This window comes from Hibiscus syriacus, unplaced genomic scaffold, assembly GCF_006381635.1.
Source record: "Hibiscus syriacus cultivar Baekdansim isolate YM2019G1 unplaced genomic scaffold, ASM638163v2 tig00010050_pilon, whole genome shotgun sequence".
Classification (NCBI taxonomy): domain Eukaryota; kingdom Viridiplantae; phylum Streptophyta; class Magnoliopsida; order Malvales; family Malvaceae; genus Hibiscus; species Hibiscus syriacus.
Genome location: NW_024062206.1, coordinates 302,741 through 324,161, shown reverse-complemented (window position 1 = coordinate 324,161; position 21,421 = coordinate 302,741). Strand labels below are relative to the sequence as shown.

Here is a 21,421-nt window from a genome sequence, read left to right as displayed (position 1 = left end):
TTATAAAAATCTATAAACAAAATTCATTTACAACTTATAAGGAGACGGGAAAAGTATGATATTTTAGCATTCCTTGTAACCCCATAACCTGGTCTAAGAGTTACAACATGTGTTTTAAAGTATAAACATGTATCGATACCAAACATATATATTAGGATCAACAGGTAAGTATAACAACAGAGCAGATAAGTAAATTAGTAGGTATAATCGCCCATCACCTGAACATCATAACAAGATGTTTCTAAAACCTCACGTCTCCTTACAACCATACGAGACGAAAATCTTACTTTCTAAAGAGAAATTTGGGACCTTCAAAGAAAGATTCCTAAAAGAAAAAACATGATGAAAACTAATATTCTCAAGTGGAGCCCGAAGGTTATTAACCTTCGTAGAGGAACTCAAAACAGTAAACATGACGGAGACAAACCCTCGGAAGAGTAGTTTGAGTTAACCTTCATAGATGAACTCAAAATAGTAAACAAGAGTTATTTTATTGCTAAAATACCAAGAACACCAATGATGCAGAAACAACCAATTACAATAATAAAAAAAACCTAAACAAGAAACCTAGGACCCATACAACCAAACAACCAAAATTAGCCTATCCCTGACTTGGCAAACGCATCGGCTTCCCAATTTTCGGATCTCTTAATATGCCTAACAGTAATACCCTTATCTACCACAATCGAAACTCTCTCTTTCACCACTGACTCAAACAACATAGTACATGAACCAAGGTTTTTAATCCACTCCAAAGCCACAGAACAGTCCAATTTTAAAATAAGCCTTCCCCTTGACGCCCTATTCGACTCCAAAAAGAGCAGAAAACCCCTTCTGATGGCCAACAATTCTGCTAAAATAGAAGGACCGGACCCAATCCTCTCTGAAAAGTATCCCAACACCATTCCAGTCTCTTCCCTAAGCAAACTACCAATACCACCTCTTTGCCACTTATTATCCATAGCACTATCCATATTTACTTTAACAAAACCCGGATGAGGAGGAGGAGACCAGCTCTCAGGGACAGTAGAAGCTCTTTTTGAACACTGAACACCATCTGCTAAAGTTAGATCTCCCACAAGGCTATTAAACAGAATTGACAAATTCAAAAATTTGGAATAAAACCACGATGCCACCCTATACGTAGTGAGAAACAATAACAAAGCAGGATCGAACTTCCCTTTGTTCAAAACAATTTCATTTCTCATCTTCCAAACCAACCACAAAAGAGCGGGGGAATAAACCTCTAAATAATCGACCTTGACACAAGATCACTCCAAGCAGATAATACAGCGGCTGGGCTCTCAGGAACGACAAAAGAAACTTTCCATAATCTCATAAAGCTCACCCATAGACCCCACAAAACCTTACAAGATACAAACAAATGATAAACTGATTTCGAAAATAAACCACAAAATGAACAATCCAAATCTTCTATCCCTGAAACCCCGCATTTAATCAACTTCACTTTAACAGCCACCTGCCAGTCAAACGATTCCCTCCCAAGGGGGAGCCACACCAATCCACACATTCTTTAACCACAGATAATCGACCTCGAACTTGCTGAACATAAGACTTAGAAAAGACTTAACCGAGAAGCACCCATCCCCTTCACCTGTCCAAACAAAGCTATCTCCAAGACCATGAGATGAAGTAAAACTATACAGCATCAAATTAAGATTAAACCATTTTTCTATTTCCCAATCAGCTAAATTCTTTCTCATTGGAATGTTCCAAAACCATCCTAAAGAATTCGACTTTTTGAAATATGCGATCTTGCTTTATGAGACAATGGTTTCTCTATGTCTAATTATTTTAGCATCAAATTAAGATTAAACCATTGTTCCATTTATTAGTCGACAGAATGAATAATCTTGGAAAATTTGTGGCATGTCTAATTGTTTTGTTTGGATGGATATGAGGTTAAACACTTATTCCAACCATGCTTCTCTATGTCTCTTTCGCTTCTCTCTGTTGCTATAACACGAATTTTGTGTTTAGCAGTACTGGATGGATGAATCCGAGAATTCAATTGATTCGGTTTTAAAGCATAAACCTCTATGGGCTAGTTACAACTCGAAATTTGGCAAGGATAAGAAAAGGAAAAATAGAAGAAAAAAGGGGATATGTACCCAACTTATGAAACTAGAGTTATTCCCGTGTGAGTAGACCAACTCGTCTAGCATTTTTATATTGCCATCATGCCAAAGTTGCTTGATAAGATATTTCAATACTGGAAACATGCATCACAAACTGAGTTTGGAAGGCATGGATAATCATTTATAACATCAATAAAATTGTGGCCTTATGGTTAACGGTGATGATTTTAATTGTTATTTCTTCATGATTTAATGAAGGATTGTTAACTGGAACATTGATGGTGGAATATTTTAACTCCACAAGTAGGGTTAACAGATAGTCGTGCTTCATTTATTTTTAAAAGAGAAAATAACCTCAGTGACCAAAAATCCTATATAATATACGATTTTAACCAACTTTTTCCGGATTTGCCAAAATGACCAACAAAATCGCAATGCGATCGCTAATTCGCAACGCGATCTCCATTATCGCAAATCAGTTTCCAGATTCGCAACGCGATTATTACTATCGCAATGCGATTTTCCAATTTTACGTTGCGATTTTCCCAATTCGCAATACGAATAAGTAAATCGCAATGCGAATTTGGAAAATTGCAATGCGATACTGACTATCGCAATGCAATTTTCCTAATTCGCATTGCGATTTACGTATTCGCGTTGCGATTTTCATAATTCGCAATGCGAATACGTAAATCGCAACGCGATTAAGTAAATCGCAATGCGAATTAGGAAAATCGCAATGCGAATACGTAAATCGCAATGCAAATCTGACTATCACAATGCGAATCTGACTATCGCAATGCGATTTACATAGCGCCATTCGTATTAACGCGTATTTTTTTTTCAAATTCCAAACACGAATTTTTTCTTAATATATCGGAAACTGAACCGTCCACAGTAATCGCAACTCATAACCTCAAACCTAAAATCACAACACTCAGTCCCATCTCTATCTCTCACTCTCTACGGCGAAATCTGTCCCCATCTCCGAAGATTTTCGTCCCCATCGCCGGCGAAATCCCTCACAACCATTCACGGTCAGAAATCCCTCACAATCATTCAGAAATGGAAAATCAACATCCGAGGGTTAGTTTTTTAATTATTTTTTATTTTGAAATTTTTGCATTATTTTAGGTTTTTCATATTGAAATTGATGATAAGTTTACTGGTAATTTCAATAATAGATTAACCATTTCACTTAGATTTCTTATTAAATTCATTCGATTGTTGCCAATACTGCTAAACTGTTTAGTATTTAACCCTGTGAAGTTAGTATTTGTCTTTGTTTTGCCTTTTGGTTGAAGTAATGCAGAAGAAGAATAGTTTTGAGAATGAAAATCGCAACGCGGAAATGACTATCGCAACGAGAGAATCGCAACGAGATAATCGCAACGCGAAACCAAAATCGCATTGCGATTTTCATTTCTCATTGCGATTTTCATTTCGCGTTGCGATTCTCTCGTTGCGATTTTCATTTCGCATTGCGATTCTCTCGTTGCGATAGTCATTTCCGCGTTGCGATTTTCATTTCAACCAAAAGACAAAACAGTGTTGCAAATTTTAGTTTCAAGAATAAACTACTATTATGTTATTGTTTTTGGTATATCTTCACAGTGTAGTTTTTGGTATATCTAACTTGGTATGTTATTGTTTTTGTAGAAATTTTTTCGGCTTCATTGACATTAAGGAATAAAGTTAGCCTAGCCACTACAATTGCTTCGAAGCTTTCACCTGCACAAAGAAAATTGTTTAAGGAAACCTGCTTCGGGCCATGGCTGAGAGTACAACATCCGGGTGGAGATGCTAATTTGACCCATTTGTGGCTTCAGACCATGACTAGCGATCTACCCGACAGTATACAACGTGGTGAGGAAGAGATATGGTTTCATTTTCCACCGGCGTATACTTGTTTTGGGCGGAAGGAGTTCTGCTTAATCACTGGTCTACGATTCAGACACGATGATGTAGGCCGGTACACTCGTCATATCACCCGCCCATCATGGTTATCCAGGGTTTTTCCTGATGAGTCAATAGAGAAGCCGAACTTACACGTCGACGACATGAAGAAATTGTTTAATAAGAAAGATGGTTTTACTCGGATGAATGACGTCGATGTTGTTCGAGTATGCTTTCTACTACTTTCGTATGCCGGCTTTTTAGGCAGAGAGGCCAGACAACCTATTCCTCAGGAGCTAATATTATTGGTAGAGGACCTAAATGCATGGAATCTGTTTCCGTGGGGTTCGTATATATGGAAAGCTACCTGGACTAAGTTGTCGTCTGCCTTTGATGACCGCAAAAGTTTGCGGGGTGATGGGTCGAAATACACTTTGTCAGGCTTTGTTTGGGCCTTTAAGGTAAGAATTTCTATATAATGTTTTCAAAATTATAATTAATTATTTAACAATTACTAATGTTTGTTATTATATTGTTTGTAGATTTGGATATTCGAGGCTTTCCCCAGCATGCGGACATATGCATTAAAAACCTCAAATGATATTCCTAGGGCTATTTCCTAGAAGAGGAAACGTCTGTTGGATTGGGAAGACTTAATACCATATGCGACAATAAATAATGTAAGTTAACACAAATACTATCATATATAAACAAGTTATTAATAGTAGACGTTTAACATTGTTTGAGTTTTTATATTTTTAGGAGGCCAACACTCCATTAATGAGACTGACACCCACGGAGGCTGAGCTTGCCACTGATTGGTGGCAAGCTAGTCAGCGTTTTCTTGATGGCACGAATGATGAGCAGCCTCCACTTCCTCCACTTCGAGAGCCATCACCTCACCCAGGGCCATCACCTGATCGACCCTACTATACACCTCTACAACGAGAGCCATCACCTATCCCGTCACATCATCGAGCCTCTTCTCCACCATCACCTCATGATAGGCGACCGACAAAGATGCCACGACTTCTATCTCCCTGTTCTCCACCTCCACGGGATGAGTCAAGGGAGTTACGTGATGAGGTCAATGCCTTGCGTGAGGAGATCGGTACTCTACGCGATAACGATGGTGCATGGCGTGTGGAGGTGTCTACTTTACGTGGTGAGGTTACCGCTCTACGTGAGATGGTAGTATCGTTGCAGAATGAGGTTCATACTCTACGCAACGAGGTAAGTTTAAGATTTTCCATATTTAACTTGATGATAAATTTACTCGTAATTTCACTTATATTAACCATTTCACTTAGATTGCTTAGTAAATTTATTCGGTTGCTGCCAATACTGCTAAACTGTTTATTAACACTGTGAAGTTAGTATTTGTCTTTTGTTTTGTCTTTTGGTTGAAGTAAATTTATTCGGTTGCTGTCAATTCTGCTAAACTGTGTATTCTTTAACACTGTGAAGTTTGTATTTGTCTTTGTTTTGTCTTTTGGTTGAAAGTAAATTTATTCGGTTGCTGCCAATTCTGCTAAACTGTGTATTCTTTAACACTGTGAAGTTAGTATTTGTCTTTGTTTTGTCTTTTGGTTGAAAGTAAATTTGTTCGTTTGCTGCCAATTGAAACTATTCTTCTTCTGCAAATTGAAACTTGAATGAATTGCATTACTTCAACCAATAGACAAAGACAAATACTAAGTTGACAGTGTTGCAAGTTTGAAACATATTTGCCTTTGTTATCTGATGCATTTTGTGAACTATGATAGAATAATGACTTGGGTGAATTCAATGCAAGTTTGAAACATATTTGTCTTTGTTTTCACTATTTAAATATCATGTCTGTTTATTTACTGATATTTGTATTTAATTATTTAGCGGACCGATAAGGTGGATGCTTTAGGTCGGGTTTTTCTTGTACGACAGAGTTCACACATCAGACGGCGTGCACATGCTATTAAGTCTCCGTACACCCCAATAGTGCGAAGACACCGCAAGAAGAAGCCCGACTCGCCTGTCATCCCTCAAGAGTCCACTCCTATCGTTGAAGAGGCCCCTATCATTCCTCGAGAGTCCCCTCCCACCGTTCAAGAGGCCACTGTCATCGTTGAAGAGGTCCCTCCCACCATTCAAGAGCCTGATTCACATTGCGTCGTATGTAGGATTCTTGAGAAACCCTCTGACGTGCCGGACATGATGGATTCAAGTTGGCTCTCGTATGAGTTACCGGACAGTACCATACCGGTATCTGAAGTGGAGAGGAAACAACTACCGGACACAATTCTGGATAACACCCTTTGGGCTAAGACCGCAGTTGATTTTTATCTACATGAGCGAAGCCAGGGGTGTTTCACTGACATATGCAAGCTCAATGATGATATATATTTGTTGCTTGATCGGTCTTGGTGGGGCGTATTATTAGGGGTCGAAGACAATGGCTATTTAGATGGAGGGGTAAGTCTTATATTTTTCTTATATTTTAATTTGATTATTTTTTTTTGTAAATTTATGTAAGTTACTAATATATGTCTTTTTTTGTAAAATAGCATATCGATGCGTGGGTGTCACGTCTTCTAATAATTAGGAAACTTAAGGAAAATAAAAGAAATACACGATATACAATTATGCCGACGTCTTTTAACGTCGTTCACTTGAAGAATCAACGAGATGAATCATTTGCGTTGGGCAATGGACAAGCTAAACTTTATCCTGCATGGTGGGAGGTCGATAAGGTTAGTGTTTATTTTAGATTGAGTTTAAAGGTATTCATAAATAAGTGCGCAAATGAATGAATTATTACTTATGATTGCAGGTGTTTATCCCTGTTTTGGAACGTAACCATTGGCTTCTCGTCGAGCTTCAGATCCCATCCCTTAAGGCAATAGTATATGACAGCATGATAAATTACATATCATTGGCTGATTTAAGAGATATTATTAAGGGATGGAGCTCTTATTTGGCTAAATTCTTGGATGCGATAAATTATTGGACTCGTTCTGAAAACAAGAAGCCAAAGAAGCTCAATATTACAGTTAGCAGAGGCGAGACCGCACCACAACAAACGAAAGGACCCAGAGGGGATTGTGGTCCTCTCGTATGCTTGGCGTTGGACCGTTTGATCACAGGAAGTATAAAGTATCTACCTCCCACCGATATAGATAGAGCTGCAGTAGGCTTGTGGTTTCGACATTATATGGCTAGATCGATATATACGAGACACTGCCTACCTGCATCCGCGTTATAAAAATATCCATAAACAATTGGTAAGTTTATAGGCTTGTGATTTGAAAATGTTTGGTTAAGTACCTAGAATTCAATAATTTGTTGTTTGTAGGTTTTAGATGTGTAGAAAGTGTTGTTTGAGTAAATGTTTGGTTTATGCAGGTTAATCTCAGAAGTGAGCTGCGTGAAAATGATGTATGGCTGCAAAATTTGATTCAATAGTAGATGAGGAAATAAGAATTATTGCTTATTTTTTGATTGTTTAATTGATTTGTAAAAGATGATTTGTAAAAGTTGATTTGTTTAATTGATGTGAACATAATTCTTATTTGTGCTTGTTTAATTGATTGAAATGTAATGGTTGATTTTGTTGATTTCAATCTGCATTATGTTGAAGGCAAAAATGACTATCGCAATGCGAAATGAAAATAGCAACGAGCGAATCGCAACGCGAAACGAAAATCGCAACGCGAAACTAAATTCGCGTTACAATTTTCATTTCGCTTTGTGATTCCCTCGTTACGATTTTCATTTCGCATTGCGATTCTCTCGTTGCGATTTTCATTTCGCATTGCGATAGTCATTTCCGCGTTGCGATAGACATTAAGATGATTGCGAACGTCATTTCCGTGTTGCGATAGTCAAATGATTGCCTAATAAGTGATAACAACTGAACAGGTCATAGCAATTTTCAAACTCAAGTTACTAATACATGCCTAACTGAAAATGTTAAAAGTTCACACATAAAATCTACATAATACAACGTTTGCATTTAAAAATCACCTAAGTTAACAGTCCCAAAAGGTGAAGCCAGTTGTGATTGGGATTTTAAAGATGATTGCGATTTTGATTTCCTTTTTCTTGACACCATATGAGCTTTGGATTTTGATGAGGATCCATATTTTGGTAGAGGAAAAGATGATTGTGATGGCACTGGTGATCCACATGTCAACCTTGTATGACCACTTTCCTTGCACTGACTACATGTCGATCTCTTCTTCTCTTCACCCTTAGACGGTATACGATCGTGACTTTTTGGTCGGTCAGGTAGCCTTCTGTCCATGGCTGATGGCAAAACTGTTTGTAAGTCATCTGGTATGTCCCACTCAGAAGGATGTGGAATAGGGTAGACAATCTCGCCATAAGTCTGTCGATATACTTCTGTAGTGTAGCAATCCATAGCGTATGTGCTTGAATCATCTTGGTTTAGATGAAGAGAAACTTTTATAACATGGCCACACGGATAACCAAATGTTTTCCATTTCATACAACTACACGTCTTTTCATTTAGATCGACAAGCCCATTTAAGTTATTATCCAGTACTTCAAACAAAGTGTTTGAACATGGTTCAACTCTCCATGACGTTGACTTCACAACACGTTTCGTTATCTTTTTTTCTGTCCATGGTGTAACACGATGTTCCAATGTTCCTGTAAATTTAAATAAATAATACTTAGTAAAATATATGATAAGTTAAGAATTTAAAGAAATAATACTTGCATGGTTTCTTTTCTTGTAGTACCACTGTTGAATAGAGGCTCGAAAAAACTCCATTAACATAGTAATGGGTAATTTCCGGGAATGACGACTTAGAGCGTTGATTGATTCTGCACTATTAGACGTCATGAAACCATATCTTGCTCCAAGTTAATGTACTCTTGACCATCTTTCAAACCCGACATCTTCTAGTGTTTGAGCACACTGAGGCAAAACACGTCTTAAACAGTTTATATGCTTATTAAAATCCACTTCCCGATAAGCTTTTACAGCCTTCCAGTATGTCCATTTGTGATTTTTTATACAAGCAGACCTTGATTTTAGATTTCTATACAAATGAACACCACAAAGTCCATGAAAAACATCTGGGAAACACCTTCTAACAGCGTTGTCAATTGAGTTTGCCCTATCGGATATGATTGTCATATTGCTAATAGGACCTATACAATCCCTAAGATGCCCCATAAACCATGTCCATGAATCAGAGGTTTCAGATTTGCCAACCCCGTAAGCTATTGGCAATATCCCATTGTTAGCATCCATGGCTACTGCTAATAAGTTTACTCCAAGGTATCGACCTTTCAAATGTGCTCCGTCAACTATAATAACTGGGTTCATGCAAGTAATAAACGAACGAATCTACAAAAATAATATACACAAGAAATATAATCATTTAAATGTGAAATGCATGTAACTAAAAAAAATGAGTCAACATAATTATATTGATTTACTAACCGCAGCACCAATGGCGATAAACAGCAACTCAAAGTGTCCATCTCTATCTGTTTTGATATGAGTTACCGACCCAGGATTTTTCAGCTTTAAATTGTGACAATAAGCCGGCAGTTGGGCAAACGATGCTTCTGGCGACCCCCTCAACAATTCCAAGGCATAACATTTGGCTCTCCAAGCTTGAGAATATGATATACTAATCTTGAACCGAGCATTCATGTCAGTCATAATTTCATGTCCCCGATATACCCTGCCATTCAAAAACATTAACTCAGCCAGAAAACCACCCAACACCTTTTTGTTTGCCTGTCTATGGTGAGGAAAAACTTGGGTTCTTGAACATGTATGTTTATCAATAAAAGTCCTAACTTGAAACATTTCGCAATCTTTTATCCTCTTTGCAATCATACGCCACGTACAGTTTTTGTCAATCATACACCTTGTTTCGAAACGATCTTTGCTTGATTTGTTAACTTTTAGTTGATAGCCATCTTCCACACATTTTCGTATACAAAGATATCTTCAAGTCTTCCTTTGTATCAAAACAATCATCTTTCTTGATACGAATAACTTTTGTGTAACAATCAACTGCTTTCTTTACCAACTCTTCTTCCGGTAGCTGAAGTAATTCTGGCATATTCCAGTTATACTCCCGTGGCATTTTCTTTTCTTCGGGGACTTTTTCTTCTTCTTTTTCTTCTTCAGGATTATATGAATTACAAAATGGATGTTCAACATGTTCATTCACAGTCGTAACTTCCTCATCATTATCATCAACAACATCTTCCTCGGCAACGGTTGTTTCATCATCAAAATTCGGGTATTGACCAATATCAAAATCATTACACGCAGGGTCTGTTTCTTCTTCTGAAACATCATCAAAATCCGAGTATTGACCAATATCAAAGTCCGGGTATTGACCAAGATCAAATTTCGAATACTGACTAGTACTCACAATTTTTTCTCTTGGCTCATCATCGTCTAATTGGTCAATACGAAAATCAAAATTTGGTGCTGAAAGTTGATTGGGATTTGGATTAGAGAAAGGTTGTGGGTTTTTAGAAAAACTTAGTTGATTACTACCCGCTACTGACCCAACAATACTACTTCTAGGTTCAACAACATACAATGTAACATCATCACTTGAAACACTAATGTAAGCAATGAATCGTTCAACATCTTCATTGTCGGTTAACAAATAAACTTTACCATTTCTCTGATAAGATAGCCTAAATCCACTTAGGGGCTCTAAATTCAATTTCTTTGAAACACGTAACATTAGAGTTTCATAAGTTAACTTTTTTTAATGACAGTTTTAGTTGAAGATTCATGGGTAAAGGCATATATTGTAAAACACCATGAACATTCTCCCATGACCCTCCAAAACACAAATCTATCCAAACATGATCAACATTAGATGATTTCATGGTTGTAAATTAATTTACTAAACAAACGAGCTGCGAAAACTAAGAACTGTTACCGGATGGGGAAGGATGTCGTTGGATATAGGAACGGATGTCGTCGGAGAGAGTGATAGATGGAGATGGAATGAGTTGCGATTTAGGGATTTAGGTTATGAGTTGTTGCTGCTGCGTAGATATATACACAAAAAATTTGTGTTGTGAAACTAAAACCTGTTGCGAACTTTGAAAATCGCATTGTGATTCTGTATTATCTCGTAGCGATTGTCAGAATCTCGTTGCGAAAGTCAGAATCGCGTTGCGAAAGTCAGTATCGCGTTGCGAAAGTCAGTATCGCGTTGCGATTTTTTATTATCGCGTTGCGATAGTCAATATCGCATTGCGATTTTCCAAATTCGCATTGCGATTTTGTATTATCGCGTTGCGATAGTCAGTATCGCATTGCGATTTTCCAAATTCGCATTGCGATTTACTTATTCGCATTGCGAATTGGGAAAATCGCAACGCGAAATTGGAAAATCGCATTGCGATAGTAATAATCGCGTTGTGAATCTGGAAACTGATTTGCAATAATGGAGACCGCGTTGCGAATTAGCGATCGCATTGTGATTTTGTTGGTCATTTTGGCAAATCCGAAAAAAATTGATTAAAATCGTATATTATATGAGATTTTTGGTCACTGAGGTTATTTTCTCTTTTTAAAATATCAATTGAGGTCATGTGACAATTTCTTACTGCCACTTTTTGAATTAAAAAAACTCCGCATCATTATCCGTAATCAAATTGCTTAACCATTTTATCATTCCAGAGATTAATCAGCAAATCGGTTTTGTATCTTTTTCTACTAAATATTGGAGAATGCTCCAGTTTGTATAGTAGTATTTGGAGGATTCATATTTATTTTAATTTTGACATGTCACAAAATTAGAACATTTGTTGCTTAGTTCAGTAATACAACTTTAGGTGATTTTTTATTTTCATAAGTTTAAAGCCGCAAAATATATTTCTGGCATGTTTTTGGATCAACTCGTGTTATATTATTGTAATGAATGCCCAAAAAGTAATATCCTGGAGTCTGGACCATCCTGTAGATTGTGTAATGGGAATTAGAGCTATTCGAAAGACATAAATCTGTTCTTTTTCTGCAGCTTTGTGCTATCATTGGCTGATGTGGATCCACAGCTTGTGATGGAAGATGAAAGCTTTGTTTGGATCGGAAATGATGTTGTCATAGTGCTTGAGCACAAAAGTCAAAATATACCTCCGAGGTGAGAGTAACTTTTTCTCGATCCCATTAAAAATTCCCTAGCACCATAATTTTGATTTTGAGCTATCTTATACATTTTATTTTGCTAGACCGAAAAGCTTTCTATTGTCTATTCATTTTTAACTCTTTCCTCGTGCTTTGCCATGGCTTGTTGACTAGTTATGTTTCTGAAACGGAGAGAAGATATGGTATTCCATCACAAGCACAACGCTATTTTTAGGTGAAACAATTATTTATTATTTAAAAAACAGTTACGACTTTAATTTAAAAAATTTAATGATTTTGAATTAAATTGAATAGAGTCGCCATCGACCTTTGGGTTAGGTAAGTCGAATACCTAAAAACATCTTTAAAAATAATTTTAAGAAAAAATATTTTTAAGACAAAAGCTAGTATGCGTTTACAAAGATTCAATTAAAACGAGTACGGGAGTCGTTTACGCATAGGGAAGGATTAGCACCCTGCAGCGCCTAAAATTAGTACTGTGTCGCTTACACGTTGTCGTAATGGTGGAGATCCTGAATCAAATATAAAGTTAAAATATGATCCAATTATTGAACATTAATTTACTTCAAATTAATTAATTTAAAAGAGGAAATTCAAAGGACTAAAATGAAAACAAATAAATATTACAAACCTAAATACAAATAACAAAAAATAAGTATTTAAATTTATAAAGACTAAAATAGATAAAAACAAAAACCTTAAGGATCGAAATAGCAAAATAACAAGTTAAAGAACTAAAATGGAACAAACATAAATTTTAAGTTCTAAAAAAGTAATTACATAAATTTTAAAGACCAAATAAAACAAACTGAAATTTAACGGACTACAATACAAATTACAGATATTTAATGTACTAAAATAGAAAAGATAGACATTTAAGGGATTAAGCTATAAAAATAAAAACTTAAATGACTAAAAGAATAAAAATCAAAATTTAAGAGACTAAATGACAAAAACAAAAAAATTAAAATATTAACCACAAATAAAAATGAACTAAGTTCTCAAAATTAAAAATACTAAATAATAAAAGTATTAGAAATGAAAATAACCCAAAAAATGAGACTTAGGATTAAAATGCAATAAATCAGAAACATGAGGGTTGAATCATAATGAACCTAAATATAAAACAGGGATTAAAACGATAGATTTATAAACATCATAGCCAAATTCAAATAACATTAAAAATACACAAATACATTAATTTAATGACTAACATATAATATTTATAACTATTATGCCCAAATTCAAATATTAATAGGAATTACATAACACATAAAAATGGGACTAAAACGTAACTAATGAAACATAATTACTCAAAAATAAATAAAACAAACTTTCATAAATGACCATAATAAAAACTTACAAACTACGAAGAACTTAAACTGATATAATACCTAAGCCTAAAACACGGAGAGGAAAAGAGCCAAAACTATGTCGTTTTGGCCAGTCTATTTAAGCCTCAAAACAGGCTATTATTTTCCTCAAATATTCATTTGCTTCTTTGCTAAAATGATAGGAGAGAGAGAGAGTTCATAACTCACTCAACTCTCTCAACTGGAGAGAGCAAGGCCACGGTGGTCGGAGTCTCCTACGACGGGGCCAACGGCGATGCACGGCGTCGCACGGCGGCCGAAGCTACACAAACAATCCCAATCGAAACCTCTAACCCCCATAAATTTCGATATACAAACCCCTTTTCCAAAACACCACACAAAAAGTCCTAGATCTAGGATGAGACCATTCGAAAAATTAAGATCTAGTGACACACTTTCGCCTCCGACGAACTTATACTCGGTGAGTTTTCTCTTCCCTTCCTCTCTATTTTTTTTTAGTTTCGAATTTTTTTTATTGTTGTTCCAATCTCTTTTTTTGCTGAAATCTCCCCCTAAAAAATGCCTTTGTCTCTTCGAATCACCTCCTTTTTATCTGATTGCATGCGTGATTGGTGAATACTAATGGGTTTAGGTAAGGGTTTGGTATTTTTCTTTTTGACTTTGGTGGCCATTTAGCACGTTTAGGTGATTTGTATTTGTTTGGCAGATTTCGGTGGATTAATGATGGAGTGGGGTATGGGAAATGGCACATCATAGGGGACAAAAATTGGTGTTTACAACTACCCCTCTTTGCTCATTGTTGTGAAACAGGAAAAGGGCAAAGACGAAAAAGATAACCAGTTTTTGTCCGATTATCTTTTTTAGACTTGATATACTTGTGGTCGTCTAAGGGTTGACACGGCTCCTACGTGATGAGGAAATCAGGTTGAGGGATGACACGGTTCCTACGTGATGAGGACGGCTGGCCATCTTTAGGGATGATAACATGGTTCCTACGTGATGAGGACGACTGATTATCTAAGATTAACATAACTCCTACGTGATGTGGAGATCTGGTCGGTGGGATGACACGGTTCATACGTGATGAGGATGATATGTCATCTTTAGGGATGATAACACGGTTCTTACGTAATGAGGACGGTTGTTTATCTAAGGTTGGCACGGCTCCTACGTGATGAGGAGATCTGGTTAAATGATGACACAGTTCCTACGTGATGAGGATGGCAGGCCATCATTAGGGATGATAACACGATTCCTACGTGATGAGGACGACTGATTATCTAAGGTTGGCACGGCTCCTACGTGATGAAGAGACCTGGTCAAGAGAAATGGTCTCAAGTGAGACAAAATATGTTTCAAGGGAAACTTCCTCAAAAGAGACAAAATTTGTTTCAAGAAAACTGTCTCAAGAGAGACGAAATTTATTTCGGGGAAACAGATTCAACGATTTTGTTTCAAGAGAAACTGTCTCAAGAGAGACATGGAAACAGTCTCAAGGGAGATAATTTTTTTCAAGAGAAATGTTTTCAAATTTTATGTTTCAAGAGAAACTGTCTCAAGGGAGACAAAATTTGAAATCGTGGATGACCCATTCGTCGTGAAGTCGAGCCTCGAATTAGATATTCTTCATCGTGAAGTTGAAATCCAATTTAAAGATGAATGTTGCTGATGGACAGGATATCCTTCGTCGTGAAGTTAGAATCGTGGATGACCCATTCGTTGTGAAGTTGAGCCTTGGAATTGTATATCCTTCGTCGTGAAGTTGAAATCCAATGTAAGTTGCGCTGTTTCGAGGCCAATATCCTTCGCCATGAAGTTGAAATTGACTCTGAAACTAGAAAGTTTATTGACAAACACTCATTCTTTGAGTTGGATATCATTCGTCATGAAGTTAAAATCCAAACAGAGATGGATGCTGCTTGTGTGTACGATTTCCTTCGTCGTGAAGTTGAAACCGTGGATGTGTGGGCAATATATCCTCTGTTAGGAAGTTGAAATCGCGGATCCATGGGTACGATATCCTCCGTCGTGGAGTTGAAATTGCTGATGAACCATTCGTCGTGAAGTTGATCCTTGACTTGAATATCCTTCGTCGTGAAGTTGAAATCCAAGCTTGTGCTGTTTCGAGTCCAATATCCTTTGCCATGAAGTTGAAATTGGCTCTGAAACTGGAAAGTTTATTGACAAACACTCTTTCTTTGAGTTGGATATCCTTCGTCGTGAAGTTGAAATCCAATCTAGACATGGATGTTGCTTGTGTGTACGATTCCCTTCGTCGTGAAGTTGAAACCGTGGATGTGTAGGCACGATATCCTCTGTCGTGGAATTGAAATCGTGGATCCGTTGGTACGATATCCTCCGTCGTGGAGTTAAAATCGTGGATGGCCCCTTCGTCGTGAAGTTAAGCCTTGACTTGAATATCCTTCGTTGTGAAGTTGAAATCCAAGCTTGTGTTGTTTCGAGTCCAATATCCTTCGTCGTGAAGTTGAAATTGGCTATGAAGCTGAAAAGTTTATTGACAGACACTCCTTCTTTGAGTTGGATATCCTTCGTCGTGAAGTTGAAATCCAGTCTAGAGATGGATGCTGCTTTTGAATCAAGTATCTTTTTTCTTGAAGTTGAAACTTGACTCTAAAAGTTGCAAAAAAATTTGTATAAAAAATGATGAATGTGATGATATTAAGTATGTCTAAGATGCATGCAACATGAATTAGTTTTATCTCCTCGTGCTTTGTCTGCATGTTCCTACATGTGGAGGAAATGCCTTCAGAAGATTTGATCGTTTGTATCAGGATGTTGAATCCCCAAATATGCCCCAATATTCAATATTGAATCTCCAAATATGCCCCAACATTTATTGTTGAATCTTTAAAGATGCCCCATTATTCCTCATTGCTTGTTTCAACACTGATTCTAAGCATGAGCTTTGTTTCTGAGAGCCACATGTTAAATACCAAGATCCACTCTAGAGAGATTGTCTTATTTGAAAAGTGTTTTTCTTCTTCTTTTATTTTCAAAAGTTCTGAAAATATATTAGAAGAGTTTTGAAAAATGTTTAATCAAAAGTTTTGAAAATATTGCCTCTTTCTAGGTTTCACAATTGAGACGAATCATAAAACTAGAGTTCATTGGACATCAAAGAATTAATTACACTGTTAATCCTTCAATAAATTATAGCTATTTGACAAGTGTCAAGATCAAAGCTATCTTCGGGAAATGGTTAAGAAATGAAACAATAAGAAAGTCTCAGGTTATTGTGTTTGGTTAATGGTTTGGCCTTCTTATTTCTTTGATGTTCACTGATCTGATGGGGTAGTTTGTATGCTCATCTACTGGAAGTGTTCGCCGGCTCCCAACTCTTATGGTCACGCATTGTGCAACGCCTTATCAAGGAATTTGTGCGATTGCCTTAGCTGCACAATTTTTTACATTCGAGCTGCCTTTTCAGGTTTTCAACTCGAATCCTCCTTTAGTTTCAAACCGTAATCAGAATTTACATCTTGAACCCCTTTTTTTATTTTCTCTATCATGCATTAAAGATTTTAGAAAACTTTTTGCAAATAAAAATTAATTCTGATGGGTGGGATGAAATCTAAAGATATTCTCTTCTGTTCAGAAATCCATGTATGATTAGAAGGGACTTTTAAGGCACGTAACGTAAGCCAAGGTTCATGGTTACTAAAGAAAATGATAAATAGGCCTAAACAAATGTTTCAAGGTATTGAACCAATGATCAATTCATTTTGATGCATTCAATCCTGTCTTGCTCAATTTGAATCTACTCGTATGTGTTTCTCTCATGATGCTCTATGATTTTCGAGTGAAGTGATTCTGGAATAATTGTGCTTGATCAATCTCATAGCTTGAAGCTTGATGCATCATTTGACTCAAGGGAATCTTTACATGTGCATCTTGTTCTTTTTTCTTTGCTTTTTATTTTTCTTCTTTTCCTTTGCTTTTTTGTTTCTTTTTTTTTCTCTTTGTTCTGATTGGATCTTCACATTTGGTATTTGATTCAGCTTTTGATATCTCCTCTGGATTGATGTATTCACTCATGTGAGCAGATTTCTTCCACCTTGCCCCCCAGTGTGGCGGTGATCCTTGGTTAAGGTTGAATTAGAAAAAATATTATAGGCTCAAAAGGAGACAACAAGGGATATATATATATACATATATGGATAAATGAAACAAAGACGCTTATCATCTCATATACAAAATTCTTCACAGAAAAGGTATCCCCAAGGGGATAGATTTTCAGGATTAATTTTATTCACATGAGAATAATGTAATTAATTCATGATAGAATAATTTCGAATTAATTCTCCTTTTAGGCTTCTTGTTCCCAGAATGTCTCAATTGTACAAGCTCGACTTCAGAAGATTGCTTCGAGATGCCCCACATTGTTTATTCTGGTATGAAGGTTCATGTTCAAGTGACCATTTAACGTCTGCAGGTTTTATTGGTAAAAATGTTGGTTTTGGTGGAAGAAGACAATGGTGTGACTTTATTGACTCAAAGGTATCGGTATGACTCTCCATGGATTATTTTGGGTAAAGAATTGAGATTTTTTTAACAGGATAAGAAAGGTATGATCTTGCCATATGCCAAAAATCTATAATTCTTGAAGAATTAAAAGAATATTTAATTCATTTAATATTCGAAGAACTAAAGATTAAAACTCGTTCAATTATTTCACCTAAGAAGGTAGCATAAATTCAGGCGTTTTAGAGATTAAACAAACATGAAAGATCAAAAATGTGCTCAAACAAAACAATGCTCTCAGTATAAATGGTAGATGCAATGCTCTTCGATTGTTCATGCCCCTGAATCCATCAGGTTTTGAATCTTGCGCTTCAGTGCCTTACAATTTTCAGAGGAATGTCTGGAGCTTCCTATGTGGTAAATGTACACAACTTCAACATTGTTACTCTTATGATATGGGGACTCTTTTCTCAAATCATCCTGGCAGGCTTTGCCCTACAATCAACTAATCAGGCTGCCACTATATTGATTTCATTTTTAATTGTTAAAATCTTTCTTCCATGTGGTGTCACGTGTTTAAGAACACTGCATTGAATCATTCATGAAGAAATTTCATGTTTATGAAAATACTTAAAAATGAAATGTAAATGTAAAAATGCATGAAATGCTCGAGGCATTAATCTGAAAACATGCATGTTATTATAAATAATCTTTATTGGGGACAAAAGTGTTTTATCTTTTAAGAGACAAAAATATCATGATAGCTTCTAACATGTTGACTAGTCTTCTGCCTTCGTCTGTCACCAGTTGAATAACCTGTCGGATCGCTCCGGCTTCTCTGGATGAACCATGAAAATGTTGAGCTATTTTTGTACTGGTCCAAGAAGTCTCAAATGACTGCATCTCTGGCATTCATCTTTTGTTGAACCTGTTCCCAACGAATACATCATTGGAGCCTTCCATCGAAAGAAGTATATGAACCTTATTTGCTTGCTTCTTGAATTCATCAACAATGACCTCCAATTTCAGCTATCGTTTTGTCATTGTTGTCTTTGAAGGGACTCTCAAGATCAATAACCTTCATCTTGAATCTGCAACCTCTGTCAGTTAGTTCTTCAAAGGTTGACTTTCGTTGTGCTTGATGTAGACCCGGTTCATTCTGATTCTCTCGCAATGTAGTATACTCTTCGATTGTGGGCACCACGTCTTCTGGATTGAATGTGACACATAGTCGCCTTGTAGAATGTCCTCTGCATTTTTCATCTCTTGTATTACAACCCCTTTGTCCATTAATGCAAACTATTCATGTTTAACAAACATATTTTTGTGGATCAACACCTCTTACATTATGTTATAACAATGCAAATGCAATGCAGAGAATAATGAAAAATGACACAAACAAAAGAAGTGAGATAAGTTAGTGTACGCACAAAAATTGAAATTGGTTAGTATATGTAAAACAATCAGTATAGATAAAAATGTCATTTAAAGATGAATATAACACCTACCCAGTCATGATATCTATCCGAGCATGCTTTTATTAGATAGTAATCCTACCCAAACATGCTTTCTACCCACAAAGATGTATTTACAAGAACTTAATCATAACTGCATGATATCTAGTTTGCATGCTGTCATTCAACAAAATTTAAAGCCAAAAGAAAAGGTTCAGAAACGATCCTCTTTGGTGTACACTTAATTTGGCTACCTATTGACAAACAAATGTTCAACATGACTATACCTATGGTGACCGTTCTACGGTTCACTATATGCATGGTTTCAGCTCTAATGAGGAAAAAGGTACTCGAATTATCCTTGATGTCGGTGCCCCCTTGGGCTGCCAAACCCTCGATCCTCACCCATTACAAGTTTCGAGCGGAACGAGTTCAATTCGAGAGGATACATTCCCTTATGCCCATACGGAGAATAAATTCACACGAAAGTATAAGGTATATGAATCCCGAAGGTTACTTGCTAGGCCCATACGGAGAATTAATTCCCACAAATGCGTCGCTTTCACCCTTACTTAAAAGGGTTCGGAGCTCGGGTATATAGCTTATGTTATGCAAATGCCCGTGATGTGTGTGAGGAGGAACATTCAACCCTTTGACTCAAAAGTAAAACAAAACCACTCGATAAAACGTGGACAGATCTGAAAGCAAAAAAATCAAAATGTTAGTATAACAAAAAATGAAGCAATTACAAACTTCAATAAATGGATCATAACTTAACTAAATATTTGAACTCATAATTTCCACCAAACGACAATGTGTAAGCGACTTATAGCCTGACTCTCTAAAAGTCCCCAGTAGAGTCGCCAAGTTGTCATAACTATTTTTAGGTGAAACAATTATTTATTATTTAAAAACAGTTACGACTTTAATTTGAAAAATTCAATGATTTTGAATTAAATTGAATAGAGTCATCATCGACATTTGAGTTAGGTAAGTCGAATACCTAAAAACATCTTTTAAAAATAATTTTAAGAAAAATTATTTTTAAGACAAAAGCTAGTATGCGTTTACAAAGATTAAATTAAAACGAGTTCGAGAGTCGTTTATGCGTGGGGAAGGATTAGCACGTGGCAGCGTCCAAAATTAGTACTGTGTCGCTTACACGTTATCGTAATGGTGGAAATCCTGAATCAAATATAAAGTTAAAATATGATCCAATTATTGAACATTAATTTACTTCGAATTAATTAATTTAAAAGAGGAAATTCAAATGACTAAAATGAAAACAAATAAATATTATAAACCTAAATACAAATAAAAAAAATAAGTATTTAAATTTATAAAGACTAAAATAGATAAAAACAAAAACCTTAAGGATCGAAATAGAAAAATAACAAGTTAAAGAACTGAAAACGAACAAACAGAAATTTTCAGTTCTAAAAAAGTAATTACAGAAATTTTAAAGACCAAATAACACAAACTGAAATTTAATGAACTAAAATACAAATTACATACATTTAATGTACTAAAATAGCAAAGATAGACATTTAAGGGATTAAGCTATAAAAATAAAAACTTAATGACTAAAATAATAAAAATCAACATTTAAGAGACTAAATGACAAAAACAAAAAAAACTTAAAATATTAACCACAAATAAAAATGAACTAAGTTCTCAAAATTAAAAATACTAAATAATAAAAGTATTAGAAATGAAAATAACCCAAAAAGGAGACTTAGGATTAAAATGCAATAAATCAGAAACATGAGGGCTGAATCATAATGAACCTAAATATAAAACAGGGATTAAAACGATAGATTTATAAACATCATAGCCAAATTCAAATAACATTAAAAATACACAAATATATTAATTTAATGACTAACATATAATATTTATAACTATTATGCCCAAATTCAAATATTAATAGGAATTACATAACATATAAAATTGGGACTGAAACGTAACTGATGAAACATAATTACTCAAAAATAAATAAAACAAACTTTCATA

General features: G+C 35.8%; 1 long non-coding RNA gene across 1 annotated transcript; it reads left to right on the top strand.

Annotated features, from left to right (window-relative positions):
* Positions 1-2,125: 2,125 nt before the first annotated feature.
* LOC120203595 lies at positions 2,126-12,344 on the top strand. The gene is made up of 3 exons (XR_005523843.1): positions 2,126-2,317; positions 12,014-12,133; positions 12,292-12,344. It is a non-coding gene; the product is annotated as an uncharacterized LOC120203595 (long non-coding RNA).
* The last annotated feature ends 9,077 nt before the right edge of the window (positions 12,345-21,421 follow it).